Genomic DNA, 20,281 nt, shown 5'->3' on the forward strand with positions numbered 1-20,281 from the left:
GAGAGACTTGTTAGAATGCTATGGCAATAATCCAGGTGAGATGATGACTTCTTGGGCTAACACGGTGATGAAATGAGGCTGAATTCTGAATATATTTTGAAAATGGGGCTGACAGGATTTGTTAACAGATCAAGATGTGGGGTGTGAAAGAAAAAGAAGAGAAAGACGATGTCAAGAATTTGCTCTGGGAAAATGAAGGAATGAAGTTGTCTATATATACTGAGATGACAAAGACTGTGAGAGGGGCAAGTATGAGGGAGGGAGAAAGGTGGATATCCAGAGATTAGCTTTAAACAAGTTAAGTTTGAAATGCCTTTCAGACACCTACATGGAAAAACTGAGTAGGCAACTGTATTTCTGAGATTGGAGTAGGATAGCATTCTGGGCTGGAGATTTGAGATTCATTAACATACAGATAATATTTAAAGCCACATGACTAGATAAATTCACTGAGGGAGTACATGGACAGAAAAGCAAAAATATCCAAGGATTAAGTCATGAAAAAAAAACCTTGACCCTTATACCTCACACCACATACAAAATTTAACTCAAAGAGGATCATGGAACTAAATGTAAGAGCTAAAACTATAAAACTTTTAGAAGAAAACATAGGAGAAAATCTTAATGACCTTGGGTTTGGTAAAGATTTTAAAATAGTATACACAAAGCATAAATTATAACGGAAAAAAAAATCAGTAAATTGGACTTCATCAAAACGATAATCTTTTGCTTTTCATTAAAAACACTGTTAAGAAATGAAAAGGTAAAACCAAAGATTGGGAGAAAATATTTGTATAAGCTATATTAGACAAAGAACTCAATTTCAGAATATATAAAGAATTCTTACAACGAACAAGAAGATAAACAACCAATTAAAAAATGGGTAAAAGATCTGAACAGTTCACCAAAAACCAACAAACACAAGGCAAATAAGTACATGAAAAGAAGTGCCAAATTTTTAGTTGTCAGGAAATTCTAGTTTTCACGACAGAACAATGAAATACCCATTCACAAAAACAAACATTCTCCTAATAATTGTGAAAAGGTTTATCTTTAAAGCCTCACTGGTTTGAAACTATTATGTACTCCAGAAAAGCCATGTCCTTTTAGTTCAATCTTGTGGAGACAGACCTATTATTGGGTGGGATCTTTTGATTGGGTTGTTTCCATGGAGATGTGACCCCACCCATTCAAGGTGAGTCTTAATCTGCTTGCTGAAGTCCTTTAACGGAGAGACATTTTGGAGAGAGCTCAGAGTGAGAGAAGCTAAGAGAGAAAGAAAATGCCCCAGGAGAAGCCAAAAGGACCCATAGGAGCTGAGAGAACATTTTGAAACCAACCCAGGAGAGAAAGGCCAGCAGATGTCACCATGTGCCTTCCCATGTGTCAGGGCAACCCGGGATGCCGTTAGCCTATCTTCAGTGAAGGTATCCTCTTGTTGATGCCTTAGTTTGCATAACTTGTGGTCTTAGAACTGTAAATTTGTAACGTAATAAATCCCCTTTGAAAAAAAAAAACCCCGATTCTGGTGTACTGCATTCTGGCAGCTTTAGTAAACTGAAACAAAGCCTTTTTAAAGTATACACACTCCAGAGCAGTTCCTTGGTTGAGAGAGAGCCTTTGGGGACCACAGGTTTTCAATTATAACCTTTTTTTTTTTTTTTTTTTAAAAAGAACACTCCTAATAGATATAAAGTAAAAAAATTTCATAATTATTTTTTCTAACAAGCTGATTAGTCTCATGTTGTCATGTCATATCAAAATAGATAACAGCGTTAACTATATAAGAATTACTCTAGAACATATTTTTGGTGATAGTAGGTTTCTTCAAAATCAGATATGTGTACAAATTTACATGAGAATGATAAGCTATTTTATCCAGTCAAGACATTACTAAATCAAATATAAAGGTAAATTCACAACATTGTGAATGTAATTAATGCCACCAAATTGCATACTGAAAAATGGTTAAAATGGGAAATTTGTTACATATTTTACCACAATAAAAAAATTAAAGGAAATTAAAATAAACAAATCAACCAAACCTCAATATAAATATGTTTTCTAAACCGAATGAACTAAAAATCTACAACATTTTGCTTTTCTGCCTACTTTTTTTCCTAATATTTGTATTGTAAACCTTAACAATCTGCACATGGTGTATTTAGAGAAGTTATAAGGTTTACAGAAAACTCTAATAAAAAATTACAGCATTCTCATATACTTCCTATTATTGGCATTTTGTATTAGTGTGGTACCTTTGCTACAACTGATGAAAGACTATTAAAACAGCACTATTAGTTACAGTCCATAGTTATATTGGGTGCATTTTTTCCCTGTATACCACCTTATTACTAACACCTTGTATTAGTGTCGCATATTTGTTATAATTCATGAAAGAACATTCTGATACTTGCAATATTAACCCCAGTCCATTATCCACATAACACTATACAGTCCCTTGTTTTATCTTTTAACTTTCATTCTAGTAACATATGCGACCCAAAACTTCCCCTTTCAACCCACATTCACGTTAATTACACTCACAATAAGATGCTACCATCACCATCATTCATTTCTAAAACTTTATAATCACCCTAAATAGAAATTCTGTACAAATTAAGCATCAACTCTGCATTCTCTGTCTCCAGTCTATCCCCTGGTAACCTATATTCTAGATTCTAACTCAATGAGTTTGCATATTATAATTACTTCATTTATGCAAGATCATTCAATAGTTGTCCTTTTGCATCTGGCTTATTTCATTCAGGATAATGTCCTTAAGTTTACAGGCATCAGGACTTCATTTATATAAAGCTGAATAATATTCCATTGTAAGTATATACAACATTTGTTGATCCATTCATTAGTTGATGGACACTTGGGCTGCTGCCATCTTTGGCAACTATGAATAATGCTGCTATGAGCATCAGTTGTCTACTCTATTGGTATAAAGTTCACAGAGCCCTCTTATGAAAATTTCTGGAGTCAGTAGTAATGCCCCAGTCTCAATTCTGATTTTATTTATCTACATCTTTTCTCTTTTTCCTTTGTCAGTCAAGCTAAAGGTTTGTCAATTTATTGATCTTCTCAAAGAACCAACTTTTGGTTTAGTTAATTCTCTCTTTATTTTTATTCTTAATTTCATTTATTTCTGCCCAAACTTTGTTATTTCTTTCCTTCTGTTTCCTTTGACATTAGTTTGCTGTTCTTTTTCTAGTTCCTCCATGTGTGCAGTTAGGGCTTTGATTTTTGCTCTTTCTTCTTTTTAAATGTAAATGTTTAGGGCTATAAATTTCCCTTTCAGCACGCCTTTGCTGTATCCAATAAGTTTTGATATGTTGCGTTCTTATTTTCAGTAGTCTCAAGATACTAATTGATTTCCCTTGCAATTTCTTCTTTGACCCACTGATAGTTTTAAAGTTAGTTGTTCGACCTCCATATAGTTGTAGATTTTCCAGTTCTCTGCCTGCTAATTTCCAGCTTCATTCCATTATGATCAGAGAAGCTTTGTATAATTCCAATGTTTCTAAATTTATTGAGACTGGTTATATGGACCTAACATGTAGTCTATCCTGGAGAATGATCAATGCATACTTGAGAAGAGTTTATATGTTCTGCTGTTTTGGGGTGCAATGTTCGTTATGAGTTGGTTAGGTCTAGCTCATTTATAATATTATTTAAGTTTTCTGTTTTCTCGTTGATCCTTCGTCTAGATGTTCCATCTATTGAAGAGTGGTGTATTGAAGTCTCCAACAATTATTGTAAAGGTGTCTATTTCTACCTTTAGTTTTGCCAGTGTTTGTCTTATATATTTTGGGGCACCATGGTTAAGTACATAAACATTTATGATTGTCATTTCTTCTTGGTGGATTTCTCCTTTTACTAATACATAGTGCCCTTTTCTCTTATAACAGCATTTGACTTAAAGTCTATTTTGTCTGATATTAGTATAGCTACCCAGCTTTTTTTTTTTTGGTTACTATGTGCATGGAATATCTTCTTCTAGCTTTCAATTCCAGACTATTTGTGTCTTTGGGTCTAAGGTGAGTCTCTTGTAAACAACATACAGTTGGATTGTGCTTTTCTATTTGTTCTAACAATCTGCATCTTTTGATTAGTGAATTTAATCCATTAACATTTGGTGTTATTACTGTAAATGTAATACTTCAGCCATTCTGTTCTTTGCTTTTACATGTCATATCCTCTTTTTTTCTTTTTGCCTCTCTTTTTCTTTATTGAAGACTCCTTTTCTATATAGTTGATCTGTAATGTATCTGGTCTCTTTCTTATTATTGTATATTTTTAAAACACTTTCTTTTGCTTACCCAATTTTACACAGTTGTCATCTATAATGTACTAATTTGAAAGGATACCTCATTTGAAGGATACCAACATAGCTTCAATAGCATACACATTCTCTACTCTGATATCCCTGTTTCCCTTCTTTATGTTGTTTTTGTCCCACTTTACCATTTTATATTTTGTGTGTCCATTATCAGGAAATATGCTTGTTTTTTTTGTGCTTAATTGTATTGTGATTCTAACAGAAATAAAATAATTGAGTTGTATATTGAGGATACAGAACTATCAGGTTTTGCGTTTACCCTCTTAGTTACCCATATTGATGATCTTTTCTTCACACTATACCATACCACTTTCTCCTGCCTCTTCCTTTCAACCTGTAGAACTCCATTTAGTAATTCTTGGAGCAGGTCTTTTGTTGATGCACTCTCTGTTTCTGTTTATGTGTGAATATTTTAAACTCTCACTTTTTTATGAAGGATGGTTTTTCCAGATAAAGAATTTTTGACTGGCTTTTTTTTCTCTTTCAGTACCTTAAAAATATCATACCATTGCCTTTTGGCCTTCAGGATTTCTGATGAAAAATTGGCACTTAGTCTTATTGAGGATCACTTGTACATGATGAATCACTTTTTCTCCTGCTGCTTTCAGAGTGCTCTTTATCTATGGCATTTCACATTCTGATTAGTATGTGTCTTGGAATAGGTTATTAGGATTTATTTTGTCTGGAATATGTTGCACTTCTTGACCATGTGTATTTATCTTGTACAGAGTTGGGAAATTTTCGGTCATTATCTCCTAAAATACTCTTTCTGTTCCTTTCCCTTCTCTTCACCTTCTGGGATACCCATGATGCATATGTTTGCGTGCTTCATGCTGTCACTCAAATACTTCAGACACAGCTTGACTTTATTCCATTCTTTTCCCTATCTGTTCTTCTCACTGTTCAAATTTGCTGTTGTATGCCTCTAATATATTTTTAATCTCTACTGTTGTGCCTTTCATTCCTATAATTTGTTTTGTTTCTTTTCTTTTTTTTCATAAGCAGGCACTGGGAATTGAACCCGGCTATCTGGCATGGCAGGCAAGAACTTTGTCTGCTAAGCTACTGTGGCCCACCCTGTTTTGTTTCTTTTTATACTTTCAAATTCTACCTTATGCTCGCATATTGTCTTTTCAATATCCTTTAGCTCTAGATCCATATTTTCCTTCATCTCCTAGAATTAATTTAGGTTATTTGTTGGAAATTCTGGATTAGTTTTTCCAAATTCTATATCTCTTCTGAGGTTTTAATTTGTTCCCTTGACTGAGCCATATCTTCCTTAGTATGGCTTGTAATTTTTCATTGATAACTGTGCATCTGTTATTTTGAGTAAATTCTGAATGTCAGTTTCTCTCTCTTCTCTAGGATTTTACTCTTGTTTGACTTTGTGTTAAGACTCTTCTTTGATGATTGGTCTAACTTGTTCTGGACCTTTAGAATAACCTGTATTTGTTCAGATATCTCAACTCTTCTTCATCTGATTCTTGCCCTGGATATGTAGTGCAATTTTTAAGATTGCATTTTTGGTGCAATGTTTCACCTCCAGGAGAAAGCTTCCTTTCCTCTGTTCCTTCTCTGGGAATCTTGGTCTGTTCTGTTTGTTTTTGTGAAGACTTTTCTCCCTAGCTCTTACTCAGTGCTCCATTTTCCTTACATTTTTCAGTTCTGGGGCCCATCCTATTTTACACCTGTAAGCTTAAACACTATACCACCACCTCTCCCTTCTTTTTTCCTGTGAGCCTTTTCTGCCTCTAGTGTTTTCCCCATTAGGGAATCCTACCACAGAAAGCCAGATAGGATCAATCCAGGAAGGTAAGTCACTCCAGAAAAGTTTTTTTGGTTTAGGTGATCCAGCAAACAGAAAATGAAGGCACCTAGTTCTTGCCAGCAGTTATACCACAGTCTCTCTCTCTCTCTTTCTGTACTTTTTTTATTCCCCAGGGGTCCCTTTTACATGCAGCACTCCTCAGCAGCTTGTGTTCTACCCCGAGTCTCTGTGTACTAGGGTCCCTATGCCAGGATATACATGGGTTTTTAACTCACTGCTGTGAGTCAGAGTGGCTCTATAGTCTCTGTCCACAGTGGGAGAGACCTAAGCCACTGCCTCTACTGCCTCTGAGCAACAACCAAACTGTGCAAGACAAAGTAAGGGGGAGGGGAATGGGAATGGACCGGTAGGTCCTGGACAGAATCTTTTTCCCTGATATTTTTCTTTTTCTTTGATTCAGCATTTGTAGAGTCATTCTCCAGTCTTTACCATCCTTCTGAGCTGTAAGCAAGTAGAATTTGTCCATTTATTTGTTACATCTCTGGGGAGGTTTTTTCAGGGATGTATTATGTTGTCATGCTGATGAGGTCACTCTATTCTCTTTCTGCTATTGATTAATTTTTGTTATGCTATGCATTCAGATGCAGGTTAGTGTCCTCAGTGCAGCTCTGCTTGATATGGTACATAGAATCCTCAAGATGTTTTAGCTATTATATAAATATAAATTATTACCAATTTAAGGGAATAATTGAGTAGTAATAGAAAAGGCAGTTGCAAACCCATTTCAAAGAAAACAGTTCTTTGAGATCTTAATAATGACTACTGTCACTGTATAAGCAGTTTCAACAGGACATAAAAATATGACTTCATTTTACTTAGTTTATCAGGTTCACTTTACTAGGCTACTTGGCCTTGTAAATGTCAATCTAGGAAAGATGCTCAAGTAGTTTAGGGAGAAAACTGAAGAAGGCGAGGTGGGTTTAAGGGCAAGCCCTACTTTTTCGAGAAAGGGCAAAAAGTTAAAAGTTCTGGGAAATACTCTGGAGTCCCTATACTTTTTCAATTTATTTCCATATTTACACTTATGCACTGTGAAAACTAATAAGAGTATGCAAATCAAAGACCAACTGAAGTCTTTTTGATAGACTGCACTTTGATATGGTGGGTGTGACACCTTTTTGGAACACCTACTATGTAACTTACTCTTACAAGTACACTGTATAGCAGTTATCTCTACATTACAGTTTTGGAAACAGACTCAGATAGTTCAGTATCTAGCCTGAAGTTAGACAGTGAGGAAGTAGAGAGGCTTGGATTTGGGAAATTTAGGAATGTCTTATTCTAAGCTAGTCCCTGGTCTTTCACCTTTACCACCTTACCTTTTTTTCGAAGGAAAAAAACACTATGGTAAGCTTTTAAACAAAGTTAGAAATAAATAAATAAAGGTGCAGAAAAATACTAAAAGAAAGAGAAGTGTAGAAAAGATACACTTTAACTTCCTTTCTAATTTTGTCTCTGATCCTGAAGTTGCATTTGAACATCCTCAAAACAGAGCTTTAACAGAGGTTGGAGTAGATTATAGAAATAAAAGTTAATTCTTTATAAAACTATGAAGAATAATAAAATATGAAGCTTTCATAAAATCTTTCCACATTTAAAGAGTAGGAAAAAATCTTTATAGAACTATTTATTTCTTTATGTCCTAATTCAGCAAGGATGTAAAGGTGGTTATAAGGATAAATAAAATACAACAGAAAAGCAGAAATTTAAAATAGGAGCAAAAAAGATAGAAGTAATAATTTCAAGCAAAAATGGGATGCATTTAACAAGTTTTCAAAAACTAACATCAGAAACAATTACAGTAATTTAGAAATACACTAACTCATTGTGAACTCAATTACAAAGAACTTTCATAAACAGCTGCCAAACAATGAACAACTCAGATTAGATATAAGCAAAACCACTACAGCAACATCTGTTGAATGACCTAAAACATACCATATAATACTTTGTTTAAGTGTGAAACAAACTCCAACACTGACTACTAAGGCAGTGACAAGCTGGAGTTTTAAATAGAAACTGGGTAAAAGAAATTTAAGATTAAGACTGACAGATGATGCCGAGTGGATTACATTGACAATTTTCTTCCGCCTACACAGCATATATCAACAGATGTTGATATAGCAACAGATGATAAATACAATTTACAGTTATTGACTAAAAAACCTAAAGCATTACTTCACAGGCAACAAAATCATAAAAATTAAAGACACTTTACCAAATTTTTTCCAAAGCAAATTTAGACTACCTATTTTCTTATGTAGAGACATTGAAGTAATTTAAAAAGGAGAAAATTTCCACTTAAGATAAAAATTATTAAACTTTATATATATTATATTACGTATATATATATATTATATTAACAACTAGAACTTAAAAGTGTTAAGTTCTTCAAAGTAAAAATTGGCTCTCCCACTAATTCTATTAAAAAGGAGTTTATCTTAAGCATACAAAAATACTGGGGCAAGTAGTGTGGTTTAAAAAATGTGAAGAAGCCAGAATAAAATCATTCTCTAGTAAGAAGTCCCCAACCACTAATATTTACAGTATTAACTCCTTCCTTTACCCTATTTTAAAATGTACTATATGCTTTCCCTGCTCATGGCTTATCTTTTCCAGTAAGTATGAGATGAGGAGAGTAACAAGCAGGAAAGCATACCTGTCTTGGCCTTCTATTAGATTTATGAGGTATAATTTTATTAGTTCATAATAGCTTTCAAAAGGCCTGTCATGTCAAAGCAACTGCAAGTTGAGGAAGAGAAGCATGATCAGAAATATGGGTGTGGATACTGGGAAGGGAGTAAGAGAAGGAAAGACAAATATGAACTACAAGTGGAGGTGGAAGAACAGAATATATTTTTCTGACTCACTAGGATAGGTTTCAACACTTCACTGACAAACAGGTTAAAAAAGAGAGAGAGAGAGATTGTCCTGAGGGGGGAAAAAAGAGGTAGTTATCTATACTAAAAAGAAGATAACTGAAGTAATAAATGCCAACCTGTAAGAGTAGGTCACAGAACTAAGACAATGTCTTATAATGGTACATAAAATTGTGAATGCAGAGATTTTCTCACTTTTAGCAAAAATACCTACCACTTTCTTTTTGTTTGATGATTTTATAGTGTTAGGTCTCTCCCCTTTCCTCCTTTCTCTCAATTCCCTCTTCCTTCCTTCCTTGAACTCCAGGCTTAGATGTGACCAATAAGTTTTCCAGTGTTATCCTCCCATCTTCTCTCTTGTTATTTTAAGAACCTTATTTTGAGCAGAATTATATCCATCAGTCTTAACTAAAAGCAGGGTTCTTGAGTCACATAGATCTGGATTTGAATCCTGTTCTAGCTGTGAGACTTTCAGCAAGTTACTTCACCTCTTTGAACCTCAGCATCCCCATCTGTCCACTGGCATACAAACTTCTAGGTCACAGGAGAAAGATGATCATATGCCAGTATATAGATTATATAATATAGCATAGTATAATATATATAATTCAGTATAATACAATATAGCATAATATAATCTACAAAACCCTTATAGAGAGCTTCCTCTATATACAGATTATTCAAAGACTCAATCCAATCACTCAATACTCACTGTAGGAAGGAAATGCTCTACAGATGCATCCATGGAGTTTACATCTAGAACAATCAGACTAGCAGACAGTGACAAGTGTGATATGTGATTTAACAGGAGAAAAACCTGGACACTATGGCAATATATAGGGAAAGAAAGAAACTTTCATGTTGCTAGAGAAATCATTAAGTAGCATAAATCATTCAAGTAAACATCTAAACTCTCAGTCCAAATCTACATCAGGCACAACTGAGTAGTTATCAAATTGAGTATTTCCTTCTATTAATATGCAAGGGCTTTCTGCTAAGTGGCAAAATGGGGCTAGGTATGGATGGCAAAGTCATCAAATTGATCACAAGACAACAGGCAATAGAAACGTGTAGTCAAACCCTCTTCTTCATCTTTCATGAAATAGTTTTCCTTAGTAAGCATGGCATTTTCTTATATTTTGGAAAACTAATTTGTTCCTATTAAGAACCAAATTGTAATGGAAAATCTTTATTAAATTTGTTATGAAACCAGTGTTTTTCTTAAAAAAAATTAATAAGCAGTAGTACTATGCATAGAGAGAAAAGAAAATTTAAAAGTTTACAAATCATTTAAACATATGATCCAAAATTTCTGCATATGCCACCCAGCCTAAGCAAACTTTTAACCCACACTGATATTTTTTCCTCATTAAATTCTTTATGGTCATACTTAATTTAACATTTTGTATATAACGGATTTTTCTAAATGTTCTGCATTAGACTGTAAGTTTTTGCTTGCCAGCAAAGAGTTTGTCACAATACCTCTCTATATAATATTTTTCAACCACTTTAAAAAACTTACTGAATCCTACCTCCACGAAAAAGAATCTTTTGAAAATTTAATAGAAGAAACATGGATAGAAAATCAGAATGTTATTAGGTGTAAGAGGAATAAAGAGAAAACTCAGTTATCACATGATTTTTTTAATCTAATAAAGTGAAGTACAAATGGAAGGAACGTATGTCAACACTGAGATGCTAAGTCATTACTTGAAGGATTTTAAGGAAATGTTAAAAAGAACATTGTAGGTCAAAAAAATTTTTAAAACTGCTTGTGTCTTCTGAAATTTTACTAAGAAATACTAATGAAAGGTTTAAGCAAATCTGGAGTGAATATAACTAAGAACTGAAAAAGTGCAATAAGGTCATAGTCATCACCACCACAACAGTCACCCCAACTAAAACCAATGTGGATTATTGGCGATTTTTTCAAATACAACTTTGATTCAATATCAGTTTAAAACTTACCTTTATCATAACACCTGGCAAACTGACTTGGTGACACCCAAAGCTAGTAAAACAAATAAAAAGTGGATATGACAAATATACAGGCATTCACCTTATAGAATGCACATATTGCAATAATAATTAAGAAGCAATTTTTTAAAAAATGAATTCTATTTTCTCTATGTCCTCTGCTATTAAATTAGAAATAAAGTCTCTCTCAAAATGAAAGCAGCAATCCCTTCTCCTTAATCATACACAACAGAAAAATGAAATTCAACTCTGTCCTCAAAATAATTTGGTAGCTTCTGACCAAAAGGGGTCTGAAAACAGGTATCTTACAATTGCAATAAAGAACGAAGTCAGAGATACAAAAATAGCAATTCATGATTATAAAGCTATTTCTCTGAGAAGGCTTTTAAATTTGGTCTACAAAATACCTCTCCACAAAAACTGCCAAATTAGAAATTTTAGCACAATTCAAAAAGAAACTATATGGACTTCCAGGAAGATGGCCAAATAAAGTAGCTCGAGATTAGCCCTGCTCTGTGGAAAACTTAGAGAGGGGATAGGAGGGCAACTGAAGCGACAATTCGGGAGTGTGGCTGACCTGGGAGAGCCTCTGTACCACACAGGGCAGCCCTAGTTGCAGAGGCTGAGGAACTGAGAGGCAGAAAGCTGGAGACTGGTGTGGAGGCGTGGAGACCGCGTTACTGTATGGAAGGAAGCCGGAGACTAGAAAGTAAGGCAGGCTGCATTCCTTGGGCACCTTACACTCACCAGCGCAGCCCTGTGACCAGCGACACACCCAACACCCCATGCACCTGAATTCTGTCACTGGCTCCCATTCCCCGTGCTCCATGCACCCCCACCCTACCAGTTCCCAAGGCATGTACGTGACCCCCACCCCCACCCCAAGTACAGCACACCTCTCCTGAACTCCTCCGGAGGACTAAGTCCCCATCCCTGTTCCCTGCAGGCTGTTTTCAGCCCATAAAGGCTGCAGGGGCTAATCTCCATACCCAGGCTACCCCTGGTCCCCTGCCCATACTGTTGCACTGCTTCAGTAATAACTTTGAATGTTAACGAACCAAATTTACCAATTAAAAGATCAGACTGGCAGAATGGATTAAGAAACGTAATCCAGCTATATACTGTTTACAAGAGACTCATCTCAGACACATGGATACATTAAGCTTGAAAGTGAAAAGATGGAAAAGATTTTCCACACAAGTTGTAACCAAAAGAAAGCAGGAGTAGCTATACTAATGTCGGACAAATTAGACTTTAAATGTAAAGACATCATAAGAGACAATGAAGGACACTATATACTAATTAAAGATCAATTCACCAAGATATAATAATTATAAATGTTTATGCTCCCGATCAAGGAGTGCCAAAGTACATGAGACAGACATTGGCAAAACTGAAGGGAGCAAGAGATGTTTCAACAATAATTGTAGGAGACTTCGGTACACCAGTCTCTTCTGTAGCTAGAAACAACCAGACAGAAGATCAACAAGGAAACAGAGAAGCTAAATAATTTGATAAAAGAATTAGACCTAATAGACATATATAGGTCATTGCACCCCAAAGCACAAGGTTATACATTTTTCTCTAACGCTCATGGAACATTCTCCAGGATAGATCATACGCTGGGGCATAAAACAGGTCTTTATAAATTTAAAAATACTGAAATTATTCAAAGCACTTTCTCTGATCACCATGGGATGAAGCTGGATCTTAATAACCACCAAAGAACGAGAACATTCAAAATATATGGAGATTAAATAACACACTCTTAAACAACCAGTGGGTCAAAGAAGAAATTGCTAGAGAAATCAGAAGTTATCTGGAGATGAAAATGAGAAGACAACTTATTAGAACTTATGGGATGTGGCAAAGGTTGTGCTGAGAGGGTAATTTATTGCCCTAAACACCTACATTAAAAAATAAGAAAGAGCAAAAATCGAGGACTTAACAGCAAACCTGGAGGAACTCGAGAAAGAACAGTAAACTAACCCTTAATCAAATAAGAGAAGAGAAATAAAGATTAAAGCAGACATAAGTGAATGGGAGAACAAAAGAACAATAGAAAGAATCAATAAAACCAAAAGTTGATTCTTTGAGAAAATTCAATAAAATTGATGGGCCACTAGCAAGACCAACAAAGGGAAAAAGACAGAGGATGCAAATAAACAAAATCAGAAATGAGAAGGGAGTGTGTTACCACAGAGCCTGAAGAAATAAAAGAAATCATAAGAGGATACTATGAATAACTATAAGCCAACAAACCAGACAACTTAGATGAAATGGAGAAATTCCTGGAAATACACAAACAAGCTATGCTGACTCAGGAAGAAATAGAAGATCTCAAAAAAAAACAATTACAAGTAAAAAGATTCAATCAATCATCAAAAATCTTCCTACAAAGAAAAGCCCTGGGCCAGATGGCTTCACAGGGGAATTTTAACAAACATTCCAGGAAGAACTAACACTAATCCTGCTCAAACTCTTCCAAAAAATTGAGGAAAAAGGAACTTGACCTAACTCATTTTATGAAGCTAATATTTTAATACCAAAACGGGGTAAAGCTGCTATAAGAAAGGAAAACTATAGGCCAATCTCCCTAATGAACACAGATGCAAAAATTCTCAATAAAATATTAGCAAATCGAATCCAACAGCACATTAAAAGAATTATACACCATAACCAAGTGGGGTTTATACCAGTAATGCAAGGATGCGTTAAGCAAGAAAATTAATTGATGTAATACAGTACAGTTATAAACCTAAAGGGAAAAATCATATGATCATCTTGATTGATGCTTAAAAAGCATTCGACAAAATTCAGCAACCTTTTCTGATAAAAACACTCTAGAAAATATGAATCAAAGGTACTTCAATATGATAAAGGGAATATATGAAAAACTGATAACCAGCATCATATTCAATGGAGAGACATTGAAAGCTTTCCCCCTCAGATCAGGAACAAGACAAGGATACCCACTGTCACCACTATTATTAAACATTGTGCTAGAAGTTCTAGCTAGAGCAATCAGGCAGGACAAAGAAATAAAAGGCACCCAAACTGGAAAGGACAAAGTAAAACTCTAATTATTTGCAGATGATATACTATACCTTTAAGATACTAAGAAATCTACAGCAAAGATACTTGAGCTAATAAACAGATTCAGCAAGGTGGTGGGCTATAAAATTAATGCGCAAAAATCAGTGGCATTTCTATATATAAGCAATGACCTAGCTGAGGAGTCAGCTAAGGAAAAAATTCCATTCAAAATAGCAACTAAAAGAATGAAATACCTAGGAATGAACTTAACTAGGGATGTAAAGGACTTGTACACAGAAAACTACATAACATTGCTAAAAGAAATCAAAGGAGTAACATTGCTAGAAGAAATCAAAGGGGGTCTAAATAGGTGGAAAAACATTCCCTGCTCATGGATAGGAAGGCTAAATATAGTTAAGGTGTCAATTCTCCCCAAATTGATCTATGGATTCAACACAGTACCAATCAAAAATTCAACAACCTACTTGGAAGATCTGGAAAAGTTAATTACAAATTCATCTGTAAGGGAAAGAAACTGCTAATAGCTAAAAGCATCCTAAAAAAGAAGAACTAAGTGGGAGGATTAACACTCCCTGACTTTGAAACCTATTATAAAGCCACAGTGGTCAAAACAGCATGGTGCTGGCACAAAGATAGAAGCATTGACCAATGGAATTGAATTGAGAGTGCAGAAATAGACCACCAAATCTATGGTCAACTGATTTTTGACAAGGCCCCCAAATCCTCTGAACTGGGACAAAACAGTCTTTTCAATAACTGGGCATGGAAAAACTGGATATCAATAGCCAAGAAAATGAAAGAGGACCCCTATTTTACACCCTACACAAAAATTAACTCAACGTGGATCAAACACCTAAATATAAGAACTAGCACCATAAAGCTTCAAGAATAAAATATAGGGAAATGTCTTTCAAGACCTAGTAATAGGAGGCAGCTTCCTGAACTTTATACCCAAAGCACAAGCAAAAAAAAAGAAAAAATAGATAAATGGAAATTCCTCAAAATCAAATGCTTCTGCACCTCAAAACACTTTGTGAAAAAGGTAAAGAGGTAGCCAACTACTGAACAACAAAGAACAACAAATCATACTACCGAACAACAAAAAGAACAAACACTCCAATTATAAAATGGGCTAAAGACATGAATAAGCATTTTTCTGAAGAGCAAATACAGATGGCTCAAAAGCATATGAAGAGATGCTCATCTTTGCTGGCTATAAGGGAAATGCAGATCAAGACTACAATGAGATACCACCTCACACCTATAAGAATGGCTGCTATTAAAGAATCAGGAAACTATAAATGTTGGAGAGGATGTGGAGATACTGGGACACTTATGCGCTGCTGGTGGGAAAGTACAATGTTGCAGCCACTATGGAAGACTGTTTGGCGGTTCCTTAGGAAACTACATATCAAGTTGCCCTATGACCCAGCAATAGCACCACTTGATATATACCCAGAAGAGCTGAAAGCTACAACACAAACAGACATTTGCATACCAATGCTCACAGCAGCATTATTCACAATTGCCAAAAGATGGAAACAAATCAAATGTACATCAACAGATGAGTGGAGCAACAAAACGTGGTATACACATATGATGGAATTATTATGCAGTAGTAAGACAAAATGACATCCTGAAGCACGTAAGAAGGATAAGCCTTGAGGACATAATGTTGAGCTAAATTAGCCAGACACAATAGGACAGATATTGTATGATTCCACTTTTATGACCAGCATAAAGGTATAATCAGAGACTTATAATACAGAATACACGACTTAGAGATGCATAGAAGCTAGAAATGGGTGAACTGTTAGCTAATGAGGTTGAACTTCAATGTGAGGGAATACATAGGAGTGAAGATGATTCTTTAGGGTCTAGGAGTAATATTACCATATTGAAGATGAACAGGATTGAAAGGGGTTGGAGAGACCTATATGTCCCACTAACTCACACCAGAAATATGAATGAGTTCTTTTAAGAATTACTTCAAAGATATGATTCTTGTATAAAGAGTATTTAAGTCCAGGGTACGGGGGAAAACTGCTAATGCATGCCACGAGCTATGTTCAAAAGGAAACCATCAGCACTACCACAGCAACAGCAGAGGTAAATAATGGGGGGAGGGACAAGAGTTAAGAGAGGGTTTAAGTCTCCTATTTGGTAAGGGTGTGCTTACTGGTTTTCTGTCTCTTGGGAACTATGAAATTATCTAAAATTGAGAATGTTGATGAACTGTGGACTTTGGGCCCTCTCCATGATGCCCGATGAATGCAGGTGGCTGAAGGATGCACTGACGGAGAAGTACAATGGGAACAAGGTGTATACTTATGAACGAAGGTTGTGCTGCTACAAAAACAAACAATGTTGTGAGACATGCAACGACGTGAATGAACTTGTGGGGCATTTGGTGAGACAAAATAAGCCAGAAACAAAATAACAACAATGGTATGGTCATCTTCAGAAAATGCTTATAAGAAAACAGGGGCCTAGACTGTAAGCTTTTAGAACAGACACATTAAGTCCGGAGTGGTGATTATTATTTCTGGATTTTGAGAGGCTGTTTTTTATATATAACCTGATATTTAGAGACAAGAATGCAGCTGAACAGGTTGGTGTTAAAGTAATTCAGAACATGGGTAAGGAAGACAGTGTCTATATTTCAGAACCACACATACTCTTTGAGACCAATGGAAGAAAGGTTTATTTGGTCTGGATCTGAAATTTTCTGTAGTGCATCATCTAATTCAACCTATCTATATAGCTTATTTGAACAATTGAAACACAGGGAGCATAGAATAAGAAAGAAGTCCTTTAATCCTGTATAGATTGTTGTAATGCCTGGATACATCCTAGGGTATATTAAGCAGATTAGCAAAGTCCCCTGGTGGAAGCGGGGAGCGGGGGAGGGGGAAAGAATATGGAACTATTAAGCCTTTCCATCAGGGAATCCCCTGATACTGTGTCAAACTTTAGGGGCACCCAAATCAATAGGCCATGCCCTCGGTCATGAGGCTTAATCTTGTGAAGCTTGTGCAGGTAGTGGAGAAGCTTAGACTACCTACAGGCATGTCTAAGAGTTACTTTTGGAGGACCCCTTTTGTTGCTCAGATGTGGCCTCACTCTCTCTAAGACCAACCCTGCAAGTGAAAATCATTGCCCTCCCCACTATGTGGGACATGACATCCAGGGGTGAAAGTCTCCCTGGAGACATGGGAGATGACTCCCAGGGATGAACCCAGACCTGGAACCATGGGATCAACAATTCCATCCTGACCAAAAGGGGGAAAAGAAGTGTAATTAATAAAGTATCAAGGGCAGAGAGAGTTCAAGTACTGTTGAGAGGCTATTCTGGAGGTTGCTCTTATGCAAGCTTCAGTTAGACATTGCTACCTATCATAATCTGCCAACTCCCAACCAAGAACATTCCAGCCAATTCTAAAGAACACCTAGGGCAATATATAAGATTCCACAAATGTTCCATGTACTAGAGTAACTTGCCAGAAACCTACAACTTCCAGATGGGTCCTTGGTCCAGATAAATCCTGAAACCTAGCCCAGCCTCTCCAGAACATCAGATAGTTCTATCTCCCTACCCCATACTGACAGATCCTTCCAATATGAAAAATTTAGAATTGCCATAGCTCAAACACCCCTAAAAAGAGAGATGTAAAGATCAAAGGTGATGGTGGATTATACAGAGAAGACAGGATTTAAGAAATTAATATGAATGCTGATAATTGATATGTAGTCGTTGGGGACCAGCCTTGATATCTCTTTTAGTTTCCAGTATTTTAGAGCAGCTGGAAGTAAAAACCTAAAATTGTGGAATTGTAACCATGTCAAAGTGTGAAATTGTTCTACAACTAATCGTGGTGCTATGCTCTGAAATTTATAGTTTTTTGTATATATGTTATTTTTCACAAAAAAGAAGGAAAAAATGTCAATTGTGATGCTAAAAGAAATATTTAAGACCTCTAGCCTCCTATGTTCTGGAGGAACTAGAAGGAAAAATATGAGAGGATCATATGGTAGCTCATGACAAACTCTGGGATCTGTCTTGTAACTACTTGTTGAAGAGTGCTTTGAAAACCATTGCTTTTTATTTCTTTGCTTTCGATATATGTTTTACTATAGAATAAAAAAAGTTAAAAAAGAAACACTATGAATTGGTTAGCTAAGTGTGCTCTCCATCTGGCACTCACTCATACTCTTGTCCTAAGACTCATCCACTGAGAACTGCAAAGTAGCCTAATTGTTTCTTGGATGATTCCAATTTCAACATCAACCCAGAACTCAAAATTCTTTTTAGTTGTATGGTTTATATGAAGATAATTAATGTCTGTCTCATTTCTAAAGAGACAAAGTAGGTAACGCAAACCAGAAGCAAATCTTCCCTCTTCCAAGCGGATTTAGAAAAAAAATTTAAAGGGATCTGGGGGCCAAATCACTAACAGCAACAAACAAGGTACTACATGTGAAAACATCTTCTTACATAAGTGAAAGGTAATATATCACACCATTTCTAGTTTATCTAAGAATGATCCAGGGAACTCATGTCCTTAACTGTTTTTCTATTTTTCCCAACACAGAATTGATCATTTTATTTAAAAAAAAAATTTTTACTGTTACAAGCAATAGATTTAGCTTTATTTGAACAGTTGCTCTCATAAATTCTACATTATACACAGCATATCAAAATTATAACCCCAACCAAGGGTAACTTTTCCAGAAAGCTGTCCCACCTCTGGAAAACAATTTGTTACTGATCTAATACAGCTGTACTCAGAATGTGTCATTCCAGTGACAGTGCAGATTACATCAGGAGTTTTCTTCTCCTTGGGCTTCTAATAGAATTTCAAAGACAAAATATATCAGGGCTTTTAAAGATTGGAATACACAAATCCTCATCCCCCAACCTCTTTGCCTGAATGGTAAACAACCAAGTTGTAAGAATATATATCGTGAATGGACGCAACAGGATCATAGGCAGAGAACAGGAATCATAAATACTGGTTCTAAATGATGTCTTCTGTTAACCGCTTTGAAGCCTTTGGTTTATTTTGTTTAGCAAACCACTCATCACTTTTATCTGCTGCCACTGCATCATCTAACAATTTGCTTCCCTCTGGATCCATCTTGGAAAGTTCTCAAATGCTTCATCCCCTACAAAGCAAAGTTCATGTCCATCAGGGTCAGCCAGAATGACTACCTGTACTGTTGCTTTTCCTGAGGTAGTCATACTCACAAGGGGAGTCAGAATCATCTGGTTTTCCCTTTCCATAAAGTCTTCTATGCCTGGCAACTCTTTGGGGGCAAGTAAAGGCAATTATTCCAAAGCTGCTGCAAGATCAAGTGTACCCCTGATGGCCTGTAACTCCAGCTTACACAGGTTATCAGCATAGCCCAGCAAAGCCCTTTGCTTCTCTTCATCTTTTTTCATAAATTTTCATTCCCAGTAGATTAGACCAGTAGTTCAAAGGACTTCTGAAGATTAGACACTGCTAGTTATTTTAATATAGGGTCTGACTGAGGTAGATGGCAATACTGCAAACAGAACTTATATCCTCCTGAGGGCTCCAATTTTAAAAACACCTTCTACTACTTCACTGAGTGACCACTCCACCTTCCTGGCGTTGCTGACAGCCTGACTAGAAGAGAGTCATTGCCAAGCTTGTAGTCTCCGATGCCGTAACTGTAAGTCAGTTTTGCAACAAAATAATCACTCTCAGGCCCAAACTTCACCATGGTTTTACTCCATTTCCCATCATAAGTCTCTGAGAAACAGGCTTCTGATTTCCCAAGGGTATTTGGAACCTAAATGACAGTTTAAGAAACAAGGTGTCATACCCACTATGGGAAGCTTTGCAGTCTTCTTCAAATTCCTCATGTTGCAGAACCTTCATTCCCAAGACATTATGATAGAAATGCGCCATCTGGAAGCAGTTTCCCACTTTGAATACAAAGTATAATGCCCAACGAGCAGCCACTTGATCATTCAATTTTAAGCTGAGAGGACAATTTTAGGCCTTGACTAATGCTTGGAACTATTTGGAAAACAAATCCAGTTGTGTATCACTTTAGAAAAAGATAAGCCGCACTATTTAAAAAGCAAAATTTTCTCGCTATACTTTTTTCCCTTTTTTAAATTTGATTTTATTTTTAAATAGGTAGGAATGGATATAAAAAGTA

At 35.9% G+C, this 20,281-nt stretch overlaps 1 protein-coding gene and 1 pseudogene across 4 annotated transcripts in view; both read right to left on the minus strand.

The window, feature by feature from the left end:
* ARFIP1 (ARF interacting protein 1) overlaps positions 1-20,281 on the minus strand; it is a 176,231-nt gene that overhangs the window by 24,540 nt on the left and 131,410 nt on the right. The window lies entirely within an intron of this gene.
* On the minus strand, positions 799-20,112 carry LOC143666230 (glyoxalase domain-containing protein 4 pseudogene; annotated as a pseudogene).

Source organism: Tamandua tetradactyla, chromosome 22, assembly GCF_023851605.1.
Source record: "Tamandua tetradactyla isolate mTamTet1 chromosome 22, mTamTet1.pri, whole genome shotgun sequence".
Taxonomy (NCBI): Eukaryota; Metazoa; Chordata; class Mammalia; order Pilosa; family Myrmecophagidae; genus Tamandua; species Tamandua tetradactyla.